This window comes from Salarias fasciatus, chromosome 4, assembly GCF_902148845.1.
Source record: "Salarias fasciatus chromosome 4, fSalaFa1.1, whole genome shotgun sequence".
NCBI classification, from domain to species: Eukaryota; Metazoa; Chordata; class Actinopteri; order Blenniiformes; family Blenniidae; genus Salarias; species Salarias fasciatus.
The window spans coordinates 2,628,238-2,649,788 of NC_043748.1; the positions used below are offsets into that span (position 1 = coordinate 2,628,238).

General features: G+C 43.5%; 1 long non-coding RNA gene across 1 annotated transcript in view; it reads right to left on the reverse strand.

Annotated features, from left to right (window-relative positions):
- LOC115387424 (uncharacterized) overlaps window positions 1-8,765 on the reverse strand; it is a 10,020-nt gene extending 1,255 nt beyond the window's left edge. The window contains exons 1-5 of the long non-coding RNA XR_003931369.1: window positions 8,707-8,765; window positions 1,513-1,662; window positions 1,245-1,378; window positions 702-920; window positions 1-93 (exon numbers count right to left, since the gene is read on the reverse strand). The exon at window positions 1-93 is cut by the window's left edge and continues 983 nt beyond it. This is a non-coding gene — a long non-coding RNA (uncharacterized LOC115387424). The remainder of the gene's footprint in view (window positions 94-701; window positions 921-1,244; window positions 1,379-1,512; window positions 1,663-8,706) is intronic.
- Window positions 8,766-21,551: the final 12,786 nt, after the last annotated feature.

Here is a 21,551-nt window from a genome sequence, read left to right on the forward strand (position 1 = left end):
TTCAGATTGCGCTTCTCTGGGTTCCCACTGCCAGAAGATAGGGTCGACAGCTTTCCAGATGCTGTCCAGATGCCCTTGGATGTTAGTCCCAGTCTGTGACACAAGAAATTCATTTAGTGTTTTTGGAATAAGTCACAGTTCATTAACAGTTTGAGGAAATACATTTGATCTCAACATGAATTTAACATTTTCTTGAATGGGATGAAGATTTAGAATGGGTGAATTGGAAACATAGAAAGGATCTTTTCTATATAGACTCTATAGAGAATTTTTTTTTTTTTTTACAATTTAGACAATATTTCAAAATCCATTAACAGTGGTGTACAATATTAACCCAGTATTGATAATCAAATGCCATATCTGTTGTATGACTTAGCTCAGTTTAAAACCACTTTACAAACATGAATAGATAAACACATGCAAACAGTAAATGCCACGGAATTTCTTAAACAGGAAATAGATTCCTTCCCTTAAGATTTCCTGCTCTTTTGAGTGCTGCATCTTTGGATACTTTATTAAAATTGGTGGTTCTAAAATTCCCATATCTGCTCTGACCCTCTATATTGCTGTGAAGGACTACTGTTCTTCTGATAAAGACGCACACCTGAAAACAACTCCTCCCAGCTCTTAAAAAAAACATAAATTATAAGCGCTACCCATGGCAGTCACATCTTCCAAACTGCATTTGACTGTAACCTTACCTTAATGAACTTCACAAGGTCACTGGCTTCCCTTGCAGTCTGTGTGAGGCCACGGCTTTGTTGAAGCTTTTTCCTCCTGTAGACTGTGGCCACTTCTCCAGGAACCTTGCAGAGACGGCATCAACAAGCATCAAACTGAAATCTTGGCCTCTGAACACAGGGCGTCTGTGGTTAGCCAGCTCTCCTCCACAGAGGGCTCTCTATCGCCTTCAGGACCAGCTGTAACAGTGCAGATGTTTTTCAGATTACTGTCAAAAATACTGATGAACTTGACTTTCAGTCAATGTGCAATTAAAATAAACGTAACTGTTTGTGTGAGCAACCGTTGGCGGGTTCCCTTTAGTCCCTCTGATGCTTCTTTTTGAACAAATTTGAAATATTTCATGTTTAATTATTTCAATGAGTGTTGAGTGAAAGGTTAACAGGGATTGGCAAGTGCTGTACAGTAAAACGTGTCAATTTACCTGACATTTATCACTTGCGATGTGTCTCAAATTTTGTTTAAACATTCTAAAAAGATGCAAAGATATCTGCTGAACTCACCTGAGCTACAGAAACGATCTCATTCGCCTGCCTTTGAGGAGAACTCGGCTGCAGGTCGATGGTGCGATCAGAGTCCCCTTCATTGTCTCCACCTAATCTTTCAAAGGAACAACTTGCAGAGGAGCCCACTGAATCTAGCAGACACGGTCAGATTTGACAGGTGTGATTAATACAAACAATGACACAATGTTAGTCCCATCCAGGTTTGGAACAGGACGTGACAGGTTAACACAGAAATGATAACTTTAAATGATCAGGCTCAACTCACCACCAGGATTTGGCTTTTCCAGCAAACAGACCTCCAGCACACCAAGGCCTCGATTCTTCAGAAGAAACTCGAACACATCCTCATCAGTTTCAGTTTTGGAGTCATCAAAATCTTTGAGGTCCAGGGTTGGAATGTCAAATTTCTTGGCAACTGTGAAGAAAAAGTAAAATTGCAGTTTGCTGAGTATTAAGAGTAAATCAAAGGTCATCTTATTTTGATTTGTAGGTAAAGTATCAAACTGACTCAATGTGGCCTTACAGGTTAAGTTCACGCGATCTATTTAATTATTTTATTTAATGAGGGACAAAAAACTGTTAAGTATTAAAGAACTACACGACAACTCAGCTCAGCGCCAGCCCCGGCTGGGAATTGGAGATCGTTTTTACCCCCGGCGTCCTCCGGCAATAAACTGCTTGAAAACACCTGCAATTCCCCCACTAATGTCTTCCTGCTTCAAGCACAGCGCTAAACTGCAGGGGACATGTGTGAATACACCTGAACCGGAGCCGCGAGCCCGCCCAAGCTCGGTGGAGAAATGCACTTAGCGGCACACAAGGTCTCGTCTGTCACTCCGCTCAGTCGCGCTGTTCCTCTCTGAACCGCCTGCCAGTGGTGGCAAACGCATACCACCACACACACACACACACACACACGCACACAGAGAAAGGATTATTTTCTCTTTATGTTGTAATGCCAGTGAATCTCTTAACAGGAACTGCCAACAGGGGAAATCTTCCATCCTGCAGCTGTGTCCTCAGAGAGACTCTGGAAACTGTAGAAACACAAGACTTCATTTCCTTGACTCTGTTCCTCTGTGGCTTTGGAGACGGAGACAGCTGCCCCCCCCCTCGGGGGGGGGGGGGGGGGGGGGGGGGGGGGGGGAACGAGGAAGAGACGGAGAAGGACAAGAGACAAAGTCGGGCGATGCCCCAAAACTTTCGCCCCTCTGCAGAGTCACTCCAGGTCCTTTCAAAAAAGGACGAGGAACTAAATCTAGGGGACCATAATTGGAAGCGGTCTCTGGAAATCAATAGTGCTGCTTACATGAGGGGCCTCCACCAGAGCTGTTTTATATTCCACCTTCTACACGCAATTTTTGACACCGAAAAAAGAAGAAAAAAAAACAAACCCCTCAATTTCAGAACCGTATGAACTATTGATTTCACAGCCACGATTCAAACTCGCCCTCCGCCTCCTTTCATCCTGTCTTTTTTTCCAGTCCCCACTCTTGACATATAACTACTTTTTTCCCGTTAACAGGGAGACCATAGTGTTTTCTTTAAGCCGTGATGTTGTCAAGGCATCCAGGAGCGTGCTTTTCTTTTTTTAAATATATAACATAATTCCTTTGAAAAAGAGTATAAGTTCTCATAAATTATTTCTACTTGTTAAATAGTTTCTAACACAACTCAATACCATTAAACAGGAAGTTCCTTTATCTCCTCTGTCTGCTGGGCATGACATCCGTGTTTTCCCAAAGACCTAAACTGTGTTCACAGACAGCGATCACCAGACGTGTCCCTGAACCCGTGCAGTGGATTTTAGTCCAGAATTAAGTCTTAACATTCTTAAGGCAGTGCTAACATCCTATTCTGACCTGAGAATTTGTCAGTTTTTCACATTTCAGAGAGATTTTTTTTTCCCCAAATACTCTGGACTTTTCACTGAGAGATCTTCAAAGTTTCTTTCAATTTTCGGCTGAACAATTTTGTGAAATAGTTCCATAATTGGTAGATCTGGTTTTTCCACACGTCGATGCGCCTCCTGTGCTCCTCAAATGCCTCTTTTAAACTCAGTCCTGTTGCCATTTCACCTGTTTGGTTGCTAAAAGCTACATTTCTACATATTATACACGGTCATTTGTTGCATCAAGTTGAAGCGATTCCAAACACGCCGTCAAATTTCCCCTGATTCCAGCTGCGTCCAGTCGTTCATAACAGGCTACATCTGATCTGAACCAGCTTGAAATTGAGGTTGTACACTGATGTACACCTTCTGGCAAGTTATCAGGCCACTAATCAGGTTAACTGGAAACTTAAATATGTTCGCATCCGTTTGCAGGCAGTCAGCGAGCGATATGCAGAATATAGACATATGCTTTTATGTAGAATGTGTGATACCAAGGGAATAATAGGAAATAGCCATCAGAAAGATGTATTACATGAAACCGAAAAACAAAAAATCAAATAAGAGGCCGATAAGATGTGGGTGAGTGTTTAAGCACTCACTCAGTAGGATTAACTGTTTCACTGAAAGTTATTCAGTTATGTTTTTTTTTTCTTTCTCATCTACACTGGTGCCATGGTTTGTTTTGCCAAGATCCACAGTGTTTTCAACACATTTAGACAGACTGTCCCCTTTTTTGCCTCCATTTTTGGGTGAACACATAACCCCCTGCATTTTCCCAGCTCAATATCCGCCTCAGATGCCAAATTAGACGGCATCTGAGCTGTGGCAAAGTTGGACCAGATAATCAGACGATCAGGACGGGGGTGACTGTTTCCCTGCCACTAAAAGCCCAAACGCTATTAGCGGCAGCGGGTCCGACTCTTAAACCGTCGTCGCTCATTGGCATTCAGACGGCTTCTCCGGGTTTAGCTCCAGCAGCCTGGCAGAGGCCGGGGACCTGGCCGGTTCAAACCGCAGGTCCAAAGTCAGCATGCATGCATGATTTAAATACATCTAAATGGCAGATGGCGAGAGACCCGGCTCGCGCCTGGCTGCAAGACAGAGGCGGTAAACGCAGGAGCGGAGGCGAGGGGGAGGGGAGGGGCGGACGAGGCCGCACATTAGAGTGAGGAATGGCTCGTCTTGTCTTTAAGATTACTTTTCCTCTTAAAACATTCACTTCATCTGTGTCACTCCGGCTCCTTACTTGTTATTGGAAAATAGCGCCGCGCAGCAACGGCGGAAAGCCATTCCACGCCGGCGCCGTCCGCATCAGTCACACGCTGACACGCACATACGCAGAAAATACATTTCATCCTCCATATCCGAAACAGCCAATGGCACTGCCAGGCATTTGCGACCCCAATCCATATTTCAATTTCCCTCCTCTCATGCAAACTAATTCAATACTTGTTGCCTTCCCTCACAAGCGATCAGCATCGTGAGAAATGATCTTTCCTCTCATGTTGCATCGAGAAAAGCCCAATCACACACGTTTTGGAGCGGGCCTCTGCCGAGATCAATTATGTTGTAGTAGGCTCTGACTTCGCATTCGAAAAGCAAGAAAAGATATGTGGCACTTTTTCTCTCAGCGTTTTGTGGCATTTAAAATCTTTATTTCGCTGTCGGTGTCAAGAGTCATTTTCAAATAATTACTTTCTGCAGATCTCAGAGGGGGAAAGATCCGACAGAGCATACGAGTAAAGGTAGCAATAAAGTTATGAGACATATTATTACTTATTGCACCTTTAAAGTGCTTAAAATGAGGGTTTTGTCAATTATATAATCCTATGTAAAAAGTAAATAGTTGTACATTGCTACTTTCATATTAATGAAGCATGTATGTAAAGTGCTGAAGGCCCATTATTCACGAAAACGGTGCTCTGAAAACACTTCCCAAGGCGGAACTTTTAGAAAATACTCCAACTCCATCTTTGTGTAAACGTTGTAAAACGCGACTTTCTGAAACACTTGCAGTGCACGTGTAGTAAATAGCTCCTTACGCATCAGGAGATGGACAGTAACAACAATGGGGCGGCCTCTGGAGTGTCGCGACTCCCAGAACATGTTCTCAACTTTGTCATTTGCTCATAAGAACATGACTCCACAGAACACGCTCCATCTCCTGAGCTCTGATGTCAGAGGATTCCGGCTGAGGAGCGGTGCATCGTGGGATCATGTGGTTTGCTAAACTTCACCCAGACTCCTCGGAGAAGTTTACTGATCTTTACAGCCGCCGTCCTTCAATCGGCTGTCGTCAAACGCTGCGTTTCATCGCGCTGAACGCCGACCAGCAGCTCCGGCGCCCGGCGCTCCGTGTTACGCCACAAGCAGGCAGGTAATAGCGACAAATTTAGGGGCTTAAACGGCGACAGCTTTACGACGCCCAGGCGGCCCCTATGACTCCATTCCTGTCAGATTCTATTAGCTCGGCCTCGGCCGCGCCTTTCGATTGGCTCTTGGCCGATTCCCAGCAGTTACAGGAGCGCCTCCCGTAAATAAACCAAATGGCTGCATCTTGTGGCGTATGAAGAGGAGGAAGGAGGGAGGCTGTGGGCAGCTGGCCACTCGTGTGTGTGTGCATGTGTGTGTGTGTGTGTAAAGAACATCAGACGGAGCGGCTGAACAGTTTAATATACAGCGCCGAGGCGAGCGGAGGGAGAGCTCCACACACATCACGGCGAGGGTTTAAATTTGACTAGTGTTTAAGAACGGGGCGAGCAGCCAGCCGAGAAAAGAACTTTTAAATCAAGACAAGTGGTCTCATTCCAGTCCGCGCACACACACACACACACACACACACACACACACACTGCTCCAAACAAAGAAAAAGTGTGTCTATCTAGCAGCTGCCAGGTGGAAGTCTCTGGAAAAGGCCACCTGTCTAATAACGCCTTCTGATGCATACGGCTCAGCAATATGAAACCGAGCATCTGGCCTGTCCCCTCCAAACTCATCTTGTTAACAGCCTGATCTGTGTCGCTCTTACATACAATTTATTCGGCTGCTTCTCCCAAATAGATCCTCATGGAGCGCAGAGCCTATTTTTATTTTTTTTTAAGAAATTCAACTAATCCGACTGCAACACAGTTTGACCAGCAACTCTAAAGTGCACCAACAGGAGAAAGTGATGAGCTGTTTTCATCAATAAAGCATTGCTTTATGAAAACAAAAAAAAAAGAACATAGTCATAATGCATTCATGATTCCAAAATATTAGAAAGTATAGTTTGTTCATCAGAACGAACTCACTTCTCTAACGCCATGTAAGTCAAACAAAATAGAGACACAAATTTGAGTCACAATTACAGAAATGCTACTCCTGGTGCGTATCGGTTTCTCTTTTTAATGGCTCTGAAATGGCTTTTTGAAAAAAAAAAAACAAAAAAAAAAAACAGCTGAAAATATTGTGCTTCCTTGTACGGATACAAATAAATAAATAAAAGAATGCAGTAAATAAAGAGGAAACCAGAGGCATGCTGAAAGATGAAAGGCTAGCAGGGCTCTTTGCACAACAAAGTGACAATCAGCTATGTGTTACTTTGAATTCTGCCAGGAGAGGAAAAAAAAAAAAAAAAAGACTGAGGCTGCAGTGATTCCTAATAACAGTGGCACATATTCAAAGTCCCCTCGCAGCTGTTTCAACGCATTTATGCGTGTATTGATCCTTTTCCCACAGCTTCTGTTCAAACCGGGGACAGCACACTTCTTCTAATTATCATCTGCACTAATGACTCGTACGCTCGTGGCCACATCGCAAGTCACGCTTGTTTAACCGCCGCCCGCAAATCAGGCACTGACATGGCAGCAAGGCGGTCTATTAGAGGGGAGGTTCCCAACGTGGGGCGCAGGACCCTCTTCGGGAGCGCCAGAGATAACGGCGCGGGTCAACACTCTGAGGTCCTCAATGAAAACCAGAGTGAGACGCTTTCGATAGCAGGTCAGGAAAAGTCGACAGCCTTCCTGAGAGCTGATCTAATAATAATGAATGGATGGATGTTATGTAAGAGTCAGACAGTTTTCTAAATATATGGATTTTCTCTTAGGCCACTCACTAAATCTTGATTTAGTTTAAGAGCAAATAGCTGAGCCAAATATACCATATCATACACTAAATCTTTCAAAATGTGATTTTTCCATGAGAAAAGTTTGGTATTTTTGGGGAGAAACTGTGGAATAAAAAGTAGAGAGGCAGGACCAGTGATTCAGTTATTTACTTTATGGATCAGCAGGGGGAAAAAAAAGAATTTAATTTGTACAATGAATGAATGAATGAATGAATGAATAATTTGTACAATCTTTCATAAGTCACCGACTCACACGTCAAGAATCCCCGTTCACCCGCAGCTATGTGAAGAATCAGTGTGGCGGCATGAGAGGAGAAAAATGCAAAGCCGGTCAGAGAATTGTATTTGAGATTCACATATTTCCAACACAGATTGTTCTGAATCAAACCATTCAGAGCTTCTTTTTTATTTTTTCTTCGCTCCCTGAACTCTCACATGCCTCCCTGCTCATGCACACCACTCCAACACAGCTGAGCAGGAAGCTCTCTGCAGGACAGGCTGAATTTTTAGCATGCTCTTAGACTGCCAAACACAGCTTTGGATGCACTTGTTCCTCAAACTGTTACTTTGTGAATAAAAATCCCAGCTCCATTCTCCACCAGCAAAGCACACAAAGCTGTAGAAATGATCAGTAGCACTTACAAATTTTAAACCATATATGAAATCCATGGATTAATAGTTGCTCTGCATATAATTATATTTAGAGAAAGCAGTGTTCTCTTATTTCAATGAATCAACAAGCAAACTTTCAGCTTATGTTCAAACTGCATTTTAGTGCAAAGATCACCTTAATAAAAAGCTGCAGGTTAAATTGACCAATCTATGTGTCACAACATGAGACTTAAAAGCCGGACTCCCTCTTCTTTCTTTGTCTTCCAGTTCTTTTCCCTGCAGCTCCAAACCTCTTTATCACTCTTTTCTCTCCCTCTCTCTCTCTCCAGCTCCTTGCAGAGGTGCTGGTCTGCATTGCAGCAGCAGGACTCTTCAGCCCTGCACTCACAAACTGAGGGGCATCAGACCTGCAGGGAGACCTGCATCTGTCCTGCAGTGCGCAAGGAGAAGACACTCAGGAGGGAAAGAGAGTAAAGAAAAAAAAAATAAATCAATGCTCAATATTTGGCAGGATACTCGGACTGAACCGGTGGACGCTTTATACAACGCGGGCTCACTATTTGGCACGTTCCCCTGAACATTTTCACGAGGGTAATTCAGGTTTAGACACAAATTTAAACCAGAGAGACCTTAGAGGGACCAGGACAACGTGAATAAACACCGGTAAAGTGCGATAGGAGCAAGGAATGTACACGCAAATCTCCTACAAACCTGCTAACATTAGTCTGTTACCATAATACTGATGCATTTTACCGAAGATAATGAAAATGAAACCTCAAGCAACTGCAAAAACAGCGTGACATTTCACAAGAAACGAGCGACAAGTGCTACATTAAAAAGAAACTCACCATTGCTTCGCAGCTGACGGAAAAAGATGAGTGATTCCTGACAGGTGCGGCTCTTCCGGGTTAGCGAGTGACGTCACCGGGCTGCTAGCCACGTGGGTTTGTTTTGGTGTTTGTTTAGGTGCAACACGTGTCCCTCTTTAAAAAGCTTTCTCTACTCCAATTCTGCACATCAACAATCAGCAGTGATGGAAGTGTGTGTGAGTGTGTGTTTGACTAAAATGCAGGCACAGATATCTGTGTTTAAAAAAAAAAAAAGAGGTGAATGTAGAAAGCACAGGCTATAGGTATAAAAAGCGTTTTCAAAAAGTGTCAAAATGAAAAGAAGCCTCACACATTTCCCATAGATGTTTGTATTCAGATCACATACTGGGATATAAAGCAGAGAACACTCATAAACACATGGGAGAACATGCATATTCTTATTATATGCTTATATTGTTTTCCTTTTTTTTTCAATAACTTCCAAACTGTCCTGCTCTATTAAGATCACCTCAGTGTTTATGTCGACCACATGGTGGTGTCATGGTTGTTGCAGTAAGAAAGTCATCAGGTCAAATTCTCTCAGGGTCTTTCCGTGTGGAGTTTGCATGTTCTCCACATGAGAGCCTGGGTTTCCTCCTACATGTATGTGAGGGTAACTGGCGACCATCGATGGATGGAATATATTTTTACTTGTCCAGCTCTGTTAACCTCACATGAGTCTGCATGTTGCCCCTGAGCTAAAATCAGATTTACTCCGTGTTCTCTACTATCTCAAACCGGGATGTTGGCTGGTTTACTCTGGATATGTTTCCAATTCAGGGTGGACACACTTTCTTAGATCAGCTGCTTTCGGTTTAGGAGCCCTTATTTAGTTTCTGTTTGCGTGACCTTTCCTGTGGAAACGCATTGATTTTACATTTTTGTTACAGAAAAATTTCTCATTTACTCTCAATCCTTCATTTTTCTTTCTTAACCCTCCTTTAACCCAATCCCACACTTTAAGTCTGACTTTAGTTCTTGCAGTGGGGCAGTGTTTCTCTCCACTTGTTTGAAGATCTGCTGCGTTGCGTTTTTCCTGTTTTTTTTTTTTTGGAAGTTTTGGTGTAGTTTTGGGAAAGGTTTGATGTTTTTGTATTAAATTTGACATTGCCCTTTCAAAATAGTTAATCATTCCAAATGAGGTCAGAGTGAGAATAAAATATTAGAAACATGCACGATCTGAGTACTTTAATGCAATTTGAATACTTCTATTTTCCGTGTGTGTCTGTTAAGTTTGTCAGCTAATTGCCATGTCTGGGACAGTGAGAACTCTTGGCCACGAAGCTCATCGTGAACCAAACAACACCGAGGAGGACAGAGTGAAACTTGGAGAGTTGTAATCCTACGGTTAATCACTTCGGAGTTTATTTATGCTCTCAGTCTCACGCTGGAGCACATCGGAGTTTTCATGATCATGTCTTCAATGTGGATTGCTGAACACGCAGAACTCGTTTTCACACTAACAGTTTGTGCAAGAACATTTTAAAACTTAAATGATAAAATAGTCATTTTACCATCAACCCCTTCTCATTGTATATAATAATAAATAATAAATGTTAGGAGCAATTATTACTTTGGCAATGTGACTTTATTCTTCCTGTGGTGATCAACAAATGAACTTTATAAGTAGTGTGCGGTACCCATCATGTTCAGTCATCTTCTGCTGGTGAGGACGGAATTTTGATCAAAGTTAAAGCAGAACAGCGATTCAGTTTCTATTACAAAACAAAACATGTCTGAGATCCTATCATGAACCCGAGGACAGAGAGCTGGAGGTCCTACAGGAAGAGACGGTAATCCACGGAGTCCGACAGGCTTCGAGAAGAGATCCGGAAGCTAAAAAGACTCTTAGACGCTGAGAAGTCTACATCCACAAGCCGTCTGAGGAGCTGAAAGAGATTTACATTCAGGGAGAGAAAGACAGAGAGAGCAGGAGAGGCTGCAGAAATACAGCGCTGCAGAGAATCTCGGCACCACCAGGATGGTTTCTCAAGGCCACAGCAAGAAAACAAAGGCCTGGAGACCTGTCCATAGTGAAGCTGGGATTGGCTCCAGCAACCTGTGACCCTGCAAGATGAAGAGGTACAGGAGCTGGATGGATGGATTACTTTGTATGTTGCATAAAATAACAAATTACATGAAGTGATTCCACCTCAATGCTCTTGAGATTATGTTATTGGTTTCTTTATTTGGCTGCGCTCCATGATGGAGCAGTGTTTCGCTCTCCTGCCTCACAGTGATGAATAGATTTCATGGTTTTTAAGTGGTTTTCTTGAGTTTGGGAATGGCTGCTCAAGGTATTCACATTAGTGCAGTGTGATGGCTCTGATGGACTGGGGAGCGCTCCACGGCGCAGAGCGCCCTTCATGGCACTAAAGGGCAACAGAAGATGGACAAATGTTTGCTTGGATTCCTGTCAACCACAAAACCTGAACATTTATCAGCCACAACACACTGGAGGAACCGAAAAATAGCATAAAAAGCAGCATGAAAGTGAGAATCCGCATTTTCTGTTCACGATGAAAAGAAAAGATCTTTGGTGGTAGTTTGAATCCAAACAGACGTGCCATCAATTGCTATTGAAAAAAATAACTCTCCACAGAAAGCTTCAACCTTTTCATCTGCACAACAATGACTGTCGGTCTTCACCAAAACCTCTTTAATCAGGAGCTTTCCTCCTTCTCCAGCTCTTCTTCTGTAATATTTGGTAAATGACAAAACACAGGAGAAAACCAGAAACAGGAAATCTGCATGGTCTCTACAAATCTGTCCACTCCCTGTCAGAAGATCTCAGATGAGCAGCCAGAAAGCAACAGAGCATTCTGGGAAATTCAGTGTTTTTTTTTTTTATACAAGAAAACAGAAAACAAGCAATGGCCAAAGCACAAAGACGCTTAGTTTTCAGGGATCTCAAAGTCACTTTATTTACTTCATACATGACGGTGGTAAGCTCCATACAGCCGACCACCACCCACCCACTCCCACTGCATCCACCCAGACTTCCTGTTCCCTCCTGGGAGAGAATCTGTGTCTGGTTTAACTGTCCATGTTGTTTCAAGTGAGCTGATCTTTCTACTTTTTTATACTCATATTAACTGATCATGGTGAAAACAATGTTGATATTGATGTTACAGTCGCTTTTATGGGACCAAAACTGGACGTCTTTGTCTTTGGGACGTGTCTTTTTGCTGTGGGTTTCATATGGCTTCTGGATGTCAAATAATTGCGTCAAAGAAAAGTCTTTTTTTTTTTTTTTTTTTTTTTTTATTACATGAATTCAATGTTCTGACGAGACGTTAAGACATTAAGACCTTTGATTTGTACACAACTGGAAGAAAATTTTAAAGTTCTCAAACACAAGTCGAGTATGATCAGAATTAGACACTCATTAGTACGTAATGCTGCTTGGTCTGAAAGGTAGAAGACTTCTGCGGCATTACTCATAAGAATGTCTGCTGTCCAAGTGGCACTACATTAAAACTGTGTTCATGAGCGTTTCATTATTTATGCAGCGATGTGTGAGGAGCATTACAGTGCTGGAGGTAAAGCCGAGTTCAGCCGCTCTGAAGCAGTGCATCCTGGTCCGGCTGCTTTTTTTGTGCTTCACATCTCTAACTTTGGTTCATGGACTCTTCACATGAAACTCTCTGAGCAGCCGTCCCGTCGTTTGGAGCAGGTGAAGGAAATTAACGCGTTGGTCTCAGATATGGAAAGAGGAAGTGGGCATTGCTAAAACATGGAGCTGATGCATTCCAGACAAGATACAGATGAATCAGGTATTTCAGTTAATCGAGATGTTTTTGTCTTCTTACTCAAGCTTGTGTTCCTCCATCGACCACACGACTGTGTAAGAGTTCCCGTCTTCTCATAATGTGGATAAACCATTCTAACTTCTTCTGCACTTCTATAAGCTCGTATGAGCTGACTGTATTTGAACTTATGTGTGACCATTCCAGTTATTAAACCTTTGAGCTTTGAAAAGCATCTATTCGTTCCCAGACAGATGTTAAACATCTTGCCGATGTGGCGGCCGGCGTTAGAAGGACCAGCAAGGCACAAAGGTAAACCAGACAAAAAGGTCGTCTTCACTGCAGATGATGAAAAAGTCTAAAAATGGAAGACTTTGACAGCAGGGTGGAAGTGAAATCCGGAGAGAATAAAAGAGTCTGGAGCAAAATCCAACGAACTGCAATAACAAGGATCAGTAGGCTGGGGAACGAAATGTGAGGAATAATCAGAGGGAAACTGATCAACAGCTGATCAGAGACAAGTGTGACCACGTTCAGGCCCAGTTTACACGACAACACTTCAGAGTAAAAACCAAAAACTTAAGCTGTGCTGTGGGAGTCTGTTTACACGACAACGGTATTCTGAGCCACTGAAAATGCAACTTTTGGAAAACGGCTCCTCTTGAGATGTTTGAACGGGCCTGAGATCTGCGCAAAGAGCTCAGATGAAGCTGTTTTAGCAACGTTAGCCTTTTCATTTATGAAGCTGTGTTTAACAAAGTGAGCTTTTTGAGCTTTTTTCCCTCCTTTTTATACCAAAGACAAAACAGTCATTTTGAAAATGAGACTGTGTTTCACTATTTTGCAATAGCAGGACTTCAAAGATGCAGATCAGGTATGCTATTATTATTAAGGTTTGCACGCACACACACACACACACACACACACACACACACACACACACACACACACACACACACACACACGTCCCTACCTGTGTGTTTACCATAGTTTGTGGTGACTCACGGTATGCCGAGCACACACAGAACCACTTTAGTTTGTCAGCAGTAATTTTCCTTCCTCTGTCCTTGAAATTTTGGTCAATATAAGCTCAAAGTACTCTCTTAATGCTTCTTGAAGATTTCTTAAAAAAAAAAAAAAAAACAGGCCCAGAGCTGAGGTCTTTCTGCTACATGTGTGGTTTTTGGGAATCCTTGCCCTCAGGAAAGTGGGTCATCGCAGGAGGAAGAGATGGAGGGAAGATCCAGAGGAAGAGGAGGAGGAGGCGATTCCTGATGTAATTAAAAATGTACTGAGAATAATGCAGAATATGAACCTGAGCACGACGCCTTTGCGGAACTTCACAGCTCTGCTGGCTTGATGGCATTACACGAAACGTGCGCCGTAACATGATTAGGATCTCGCCGGCGTTCAAATCCACTTTGGAAAAGGGAAAGCGGCGCGCTGGCCTGGTTTCGCGCTGCTCCTGTGGGCAGCCGCCCGGGTGGGGTACGTTGGCAGCTCCGCAGCTTTGTTGAGGATACGGTAACGTGATTTCCCCTCCTCGTTTGGAAGATTTAAATCGCATTCATCGGACTTGGACAAAAGCGCCGGGGACGCGGCGCTGTGAAGTTCTTCCAGGAGGGTTTTTCTGGTGGGACTTTTAGTCGAAAGCAAAGCAAATCAGAAAGATAAACAAGAGAGAAGAACCTGGCAGCTGAATAAAGGAGGGGAGGGAGAAGTTGTCCTGACACCTGGATTGTCTTCTTGGTGGGGAATGTTTGATCTCCTGAGGGGCAGAAAGCTGCCGGGGACGATATCCCCTCCTCACAGGCGGAATCGCGCGACAGCTCTGAATTATGCACATCTGTGTGCTTTACTGCCGCTCGGCCGCGGTGAATGATAATAACTTCCCGTTGTTGGGTTCAGCTCCTCGCATCCTTATCTGTTTGATATTAAGGTGGAATTTTTCCTCCCCTTTCCGCCGCCGAAGGGACGTTTGGAGCACGTGAAAGTGTGTCACTGCGTGAAAATCCCGGCTTACTCCACAGGTCTGCGTTCGGCTCCGGAGTTTAATGCTATTATAAATAAATAAGCATGTGGTCGGGAGGAGGACGGGGCCCTGTGGGAACAAGCGCGGAGAAAAGAGAGGAAGTTTAATTAAGGCTGCAAAAACTGCACTCCTACACAGACAGCAGAGCTGCCGGCTGCACGGCTGGGCGAGATTTACCCAACATGCTGCTTTATTTTTTTGATGCATGAGTGTGTTTAGGTGCAGATTGTCACTAATGTGTGTGTACACCGGGGTGTCCAGCAGGATCATAAATCCCCTGTGACTCCGAGACGATAGGCTCTAAAATTCCTTCTTCGCTCAGGCTTTTTGGAGCGTCACCTTCCTAACAGCGCCGTTTCGTCTCCGTCAGTGTTTCACCTGGCTATCGCACTCCTCACAGACACTGTAAATGTTGTTTTTTTTCTTTTTTGGTGTGTGCCGCGACATTTTTTTTGTTACGTTATTTAAAAAAAAGAAAAAAGCCTGAACTGCCAGTCTCCTTGTAATTACCTGCGGGGGTGCAGGCAGTGGCTCCACCAGTAAAAGTCTGATGAGGGAGTATTGAATTTGCACTTCAATTAGAGTGCTTATAAAGTGTGGATTACACAAGGACTCCGGGGCCGCGGCCTCCACTCAATTACCGGGGCGAGGGACAGGCGGGCAGGAGGGCTGGACGGCGGGGCTGAAGGCGAAAAGGTGATGGAAGGATTTAAAAAAAAAACCCTTTAAAAGTGAGTAAGGAATTAAAAACGGAGAGACACTTTGAGGAAGACTCAGGTTGTCCATCATCTGGATGGACGGCAGCACTGCAGGCAGCCACAACAAACTGGTTTGAAAGTTTTTTTTTAACAGTTTTAGGGTACACAGATGAATTCATTGCACAATATAATGTATAATTTATCAGAGTATATGTGACAAATCAAATTTGACGTGATTTCGCCAGACATTTCTTCGCCCTCGTTCCTCAGGTCTCTCCTCCTCTGGCTCCTTGAACGCAACAAGGACGTCCGCCAAACATGAAACCCGCCGGGGTTATTAGACTTCCCGGCGTTTCACGCCGCGCCGATTCGCAGCGCCTGTTTATGTGCGTTCATTTCCATCTTCCTGTGTTGTTTAAACAAGTCTCCTTCAAGTTGAAGAGGGTATATACAGAAAGGAATCTGTTCAAACGGAGCCCCAAAAAAAAAAGCTGCTCAACATTGTGTCTGAGTCCCTGAGTAAATTCTCAAATGGATTATCGAGCCAATGAGTGAAAATCACCGGCCATTTAGAGTGGATTTGTCTGCGAGGCAGCGATAAACGACAGCTCGCCTTTTCTCCGGCTTAGTTCCTCGATTCTGAGGGAGGAGATGCTTGAAGGACATGCTTTTAGAGGAAACGGGCCAGTGGTGAGCAGGACGGGAGGGAAAAAAATAAAGGCAAATTTCAATTTGGCGCTTCGGCTTTAAAAAAAAACTCAACTTGAGGAAATTTGAATTTCAAATGATTAATTTCCAAAAGATCCTTTAAGGAGAATAGTGTTTGATTACTTACAGAAAGAGGAGGTTTTCCCCTCATCATTTAAGAAAAGACGTCAAAAAGAAGTTGCATCAGGAGGCAGCAGGACGCTGCTGTAAAATAAACATAGGCAGGCTACCTGGATTCAATTTGCCAGTCTTATAGGATGTAAGTGGCAGCTACATGGACGCCAGGCTCACACTAATTGGATATGTGGATGAGCAAATAAAGGGAAACCTAATAGCTCACTGCAAGGCGGGATTTTATATCCGCGCCTACCTTTAATCTTCCAGACTCCTTTTTCTTTTTTTTTCTTCCTCTCTCTCTCTCCTCCTGTCTGTTCACATCATCTGGTTCCCTTTCCACCTTCCTCTCCTCTCACTCTCTCATTTCCACTGTCAACAAAGAGTGTGCAGGCTTCCCACAGGCCCTAAAGGAATCTCTCACACTGCACTCACATAATCACTTCAGACCCGGCTGTTTAGGCCCGACATCTCCGCCGGGACCAGGCAGCCGCACGCTGCGGGCCAAATCAGACCGCCGAGTTAAAAAAGAAAAGAGAGAAGGAGAGAGAGAGAGCGAGAGAGCGAGAGACAACACTACCAAATAATAATATATATATAAAGAAAAGGAGCAAACTGCAGCAGTGAAACAAAGGAAACAGCAAGACGGAGGGTTGGTCTTCTGCTGCCCTCCTGTATGGAAATGAGAGACCTTAAGAAGCTCTCCTATATGTGCACACACACAATAAATACACACATAATAATGGTGTCTGTGTGTTATGTCCGTGAGATCCCCCACCCCCCCACCCCGCCCCACCCCCCACCCCCCACCCCGTCAACCATCTCTTCCCAAGAACAAATGGGACGTGGGAGTTTCAGCGACTTGTATCCAAGAAGCCTGATTTAATGACATGTTTAATGACTCTTTACATTGGCAAATGGGCTTTATGTGAAGCCTCCAGAGCCGTCAGAGGAGAAGCCTCCCTGCTCCCCTCCAATTAGAGGCATCCTTCGGAAGACGGACTCGCCGTTCTAAAAGAGGATTCTCTTCTTTCTTTTTTTTTTTTTTCCGAAGACAGAGAAAGAGGAGCTGTTGACGCCTGGTCCCTCGCTAATGTCAGGCTCAAACAGGCTGGAAATACATTAAACTATCAAGGTGGGAAAATATTTTTAACAGTGGCAGGCAGCAGCGAGGCTCTGGCGGGAGATGACAGCTGATGAACAAGAAGAGAGTTAAATGCAGAATAAGTCTCCTGGAGAGTCTTCCATCGGCGCCTGTAAACGTGAAGCTTGGGTTGCAAAAATAAAACATCTGGTCACCATCTATGAACTTGCACCAAAAGAACAAGAATATTTAACTATCGGCGCCCAGGAGAGTCAGGTTAGTGAAAAGGGAGTGGTAATCTCGAGCTGAATGCCTCTCTATGTCCCGTCACTCTCTGCCTGTGTGAAGTCGGATTGCTTTTAGTTCATTATCAGCTTCAGTTAGGTGCCGCACAACTGCCTCCAGCTCTGGGGAACGATGCTGCACACTTGCAGACGTGTCACTGTAAATAAGGAGGATCTGTGATGCTGCAAGCCGCACGTCGCCGCCACGGGCCTAGACCAAATTATTAATATCTTAATTAACTGCTACACTGTGAAAAAGCGAGAGACACATTAGAGATTGAAGGATGCTTGTTTGGTTTTTTGGGGTTTTTTTTTTTGTTTTGTTTTTTTGTTTTTTTTTCCTCAAACTGTCAAGAACTGAACCCAATTTGACTGACTCCGAAAGCGAATTCCCCTCCAGTGCTGACTGGAAGTATTTGCATAGCGAAGAGTTATATAGAAGCCCAAAAGCTTTCAGGCTGGGAAAAAAAAAAAAATGCTACAAGTTCACATCAAGGTGTACGGAAACTCAAAAAGTTGTTAGGGGAAAGCTCCTTTTGAATCAAACATCAAACAAAAGTCATGAGAGATTTTTTTTTATTTTTTCGCACACTGTCTTTCAACCTCTCTGTGCAATAATAACTGCAAAAGAAGAGATTTAAAACGATTGTTCGTTACTCTTAATAGTCTCCTTCTGTCCAGTTTTCATTGTTTTCCAGGTCTCTATGTTGGTATTCTCAGTCAAGCCGGGCTCTCATTCCCACGTGTTTTCATCGTGGCGCCAGCATGGAGCGTTCTAAGTGTCGGTGTGTTTACTGCCTGCTGAGGGCGGGCCGCGCACGGAACCTTGTTTTGACCGTGTTTGGGTGTGACTCACGCTGGTCCCAGCAACAGCCCAGCGTGAGTCACGCCTCCAAGCCTCCCCTTGCGTCTTTTATTAGCCCTGCATGCCCACACCTATCCACCTTCACGGCCCCCTTTTCATACCTTTTTTTGTTTTGTTTTTTTTTGTTTTTTTTCAGTTTTGAACCAAACTGTGGCATTATTTCCCACATCTCCCATTAATAGCAGGCCGAGCACAGCTGCAAATGCTCATGGCCACTAACAGGAAAAGAAAGACAAAAAAGAAAGAAAGAAAAATAAACTTGGAAAGTGTCACAAATAGTGTCGCGATTCACAAAATTCATCATCCATCGACGCGTCATTAGGCTGCTTGTAAATAATCAGCGCTCTCCGTGTGTGTCTTTCAAGCGGCGGTCATTAACTTGAGCTGAACGCATTTGTTTCGGGCAGGGAAAAGGGCGCTGGCTGTCTTTCAAGGCTTCGACACACACTCCATCTCAGATGTGTAGCTCCATTACTCTCTCTCTCTAATTCAGATGATAAACAAGGACGTACAACAAAATGCCAAAAAAAATAAACATAAGAACAAACAACGGCCCCTCCGTGAGCCGCTTCCTTTCACCGCTTCATCTCCGGCTCTCGCAGTATTGAGTCTCCGACCGGCAGCGAAGGCACAGTGGAAACATACAAAGCAGGCTTATCTGTTTTCCTGACACAGCTGGGCCACCGTGACCTCCTGCCACAGGTCAGAACATTTCTCCGTCCGCTATCCTCCAAATGAGGCTGCCTCTGGTCATTAGGGAGCCGGCGTTTTAAAAACACAGAAAAACAGCCTGCGCCGCGGCCATTAAAGATGCCATCGACTTTTTAATTAAGTCTCATAAAGGGCCTATCAATGCGAGGGCGGTAATGAACGGCGGCGTGAAGCCAATCCCATCCCATTTCTGTGTTCTTTGAGGCTTTAACAGATCTGTTCTCATTTCACACTATTAGGGAAGGTCTGGGACTGTAACACTTAACATCTCAGCAGTCTCGGGTCTAATTTCTCATCATGTGCCATAATCCAATTCTACCATTTCATTTGACCTTTTTTTTTTTTCTTTCTTTCTCTCCAGCCTCACAATTGCAGCAGTGGAAGTTTATACGTACAGCATGTCTCAGATCAGCTGGGTCACGGTTTTATGTTTGAGGTTAGAAAACACTCTTAAGGTACAATATGGACATTTTTGTTACACATAAAGAAATTTAAGCAATATACTTGGCAATGTATTATGCAGCCCTAAAAGCCCCAAATATGCTTCCTTTACCAATGTAAATTCTATATGTTTCAAACGTTATTGCGCATTGGTGTGGTTGTTAAGCAATACGTCCAGTAGAGGGCAGCGCAATTTAGGGAGGTGTGATATTTGCAGTCAAAGATCCTACCAAATGTTTTCATATCTTCATTATCCTGTTGCAGGGTACGGTCATGTCTGATTTACCTGTACGCACACACACATTTGTGGTTTTCCCTGAAAGAGATTTGCTATTTTTGTTGTTATCCAAAATCTGGTGGCTTTTTAATCTGATCCTCTTTCCCCCCACAGGGCTCCATCTGCATCCGTCTGCTGGGGTGCTTTGGGTCTTGATTTTAATCATAATCAGCCATGTTTCCATCTTTCTCCAGCTAGCTTGGTCTTGCAATTCCAGTTTAGACCACTAGATGGTGTATTGAGTCCCTCAAAGAAATATTCAGATGAACAGTTAACGGAATGCATCAAAGCCCTGAAAACCAAACAGAGCTTTAGTCGAAGTGAGAGCTAGAAGTGACTCAATACTGCAACCTAATGTTCAACAGGTAACTTCATTCTTGCACAGTGTTCCATTAAGTTAGGTTTTTTTTATTTTAAACAAATTTTAACTGCGGCACACATCTGCTGTAAAAGTGTTAATAAATAATGTGTTGACACAATAGTGTCAACACTTTTATTCTTCTTGCCTACTCACAAATATCCGTTATTGTCCTGATGCTGTTATCAAGCCTATATTTGGCAACTGGCTTCATTTGTTTTGACGTTTCCTCCACACTAACAATTGTAAGTTGGCGACAGTCGCAGAATGTACAAAGAAATAGCTTTCAGTTATTCACTGAGGTGTTGTTTGTCTCGGATTTTGTGTAAATGATGGCGGTGTATGACACCTCTGCTTGACGCCTCTCAGATTAACTTCACCACGAGTGTGTTGGGCCACATTGCATCAGCAGAGCGTCTCCTCCTCCCACTCTTCGACTGCTTCCAAGGATGAACTCTGTCACTGTATGAACGGGTGAAAATGACACTTTGTCAAAACATTCTGCTTCTTTGGAAAAGGGGATTGAAACAGAACCTCGGTGACTTTCTTTACAAAAACACTATTTCCAGCATGTTGATAATATTTTAACAATTCACAGAATCAAAATGTGTACAGATTAAAAGTAAAGTCTGGTAATGTGTGTTTTTATGATTTAAACTGGTATTTATAGTGTTTGGCTGAAGAGAATATTGTTGTGATGAAAAACGTAATCAGACTCCTGCACTCTGCCTTTAAACTCCCACAATGCATCACTTGAAGCAGAAGATAAAAATGGGCACAAGGTCAGCTTGTCTTTTTTTTTTCACATTACGTATGTAAAATCAAAACAGGGGTTTTTTTGATGTTATGTGGACAGCATTTGTAAAAAAAAAAAAAAGAAAGAAAGAAAAGGACTTCATTCACCAAAAACTCACCTAAAAAAGGCTAAAAGGCCAAATAAAGTTCAGATTTTATTTTTTTTGCTCTTGTCAGGACCATTTCAGCTCCTTAGATCTTTGCATCGAAAATCTACGAGCTGAGTGTTTGGTCGCCACCAAAACACTTGTGGTTTGAGTATTTTCTTCTCTATCCGAATAGATTTAACGCCGATCCGTCCATCTTCTGATGTTTGCCACAGATATTTGTTGTATCCAAACTGAAACCTTCTCCCCAGTCTTTTTTTTTTTTTTTTTTTTCCTGATTCCCCACAGCAGTAAACAAACCGGCCCCAGACAGCCTGAGATGGCTGGAGGCCCGCGGCGGCGGGTCACAGATGTAGATTGCGTCTCCAAATCTTCCCGCGCTTTGTAAACAAGTATTTTGGAATGAGTCTGTGAGCGTGCCGTGCGTCAGAGCGCCGATCTAAAGATTGTTGTGTTGTGCTTTTCCCTTTTTCCGCCGGACGGCGTGGCGCAGCTCGCGCTGTCTGCTCGCTTTTGTCTGAACGAACGTTGGAAAAAAACCCAAAATGAAATAAAAACACTTGTTCCAGCTTTATTGCAAATTAAATTGCAATGCGAGTCA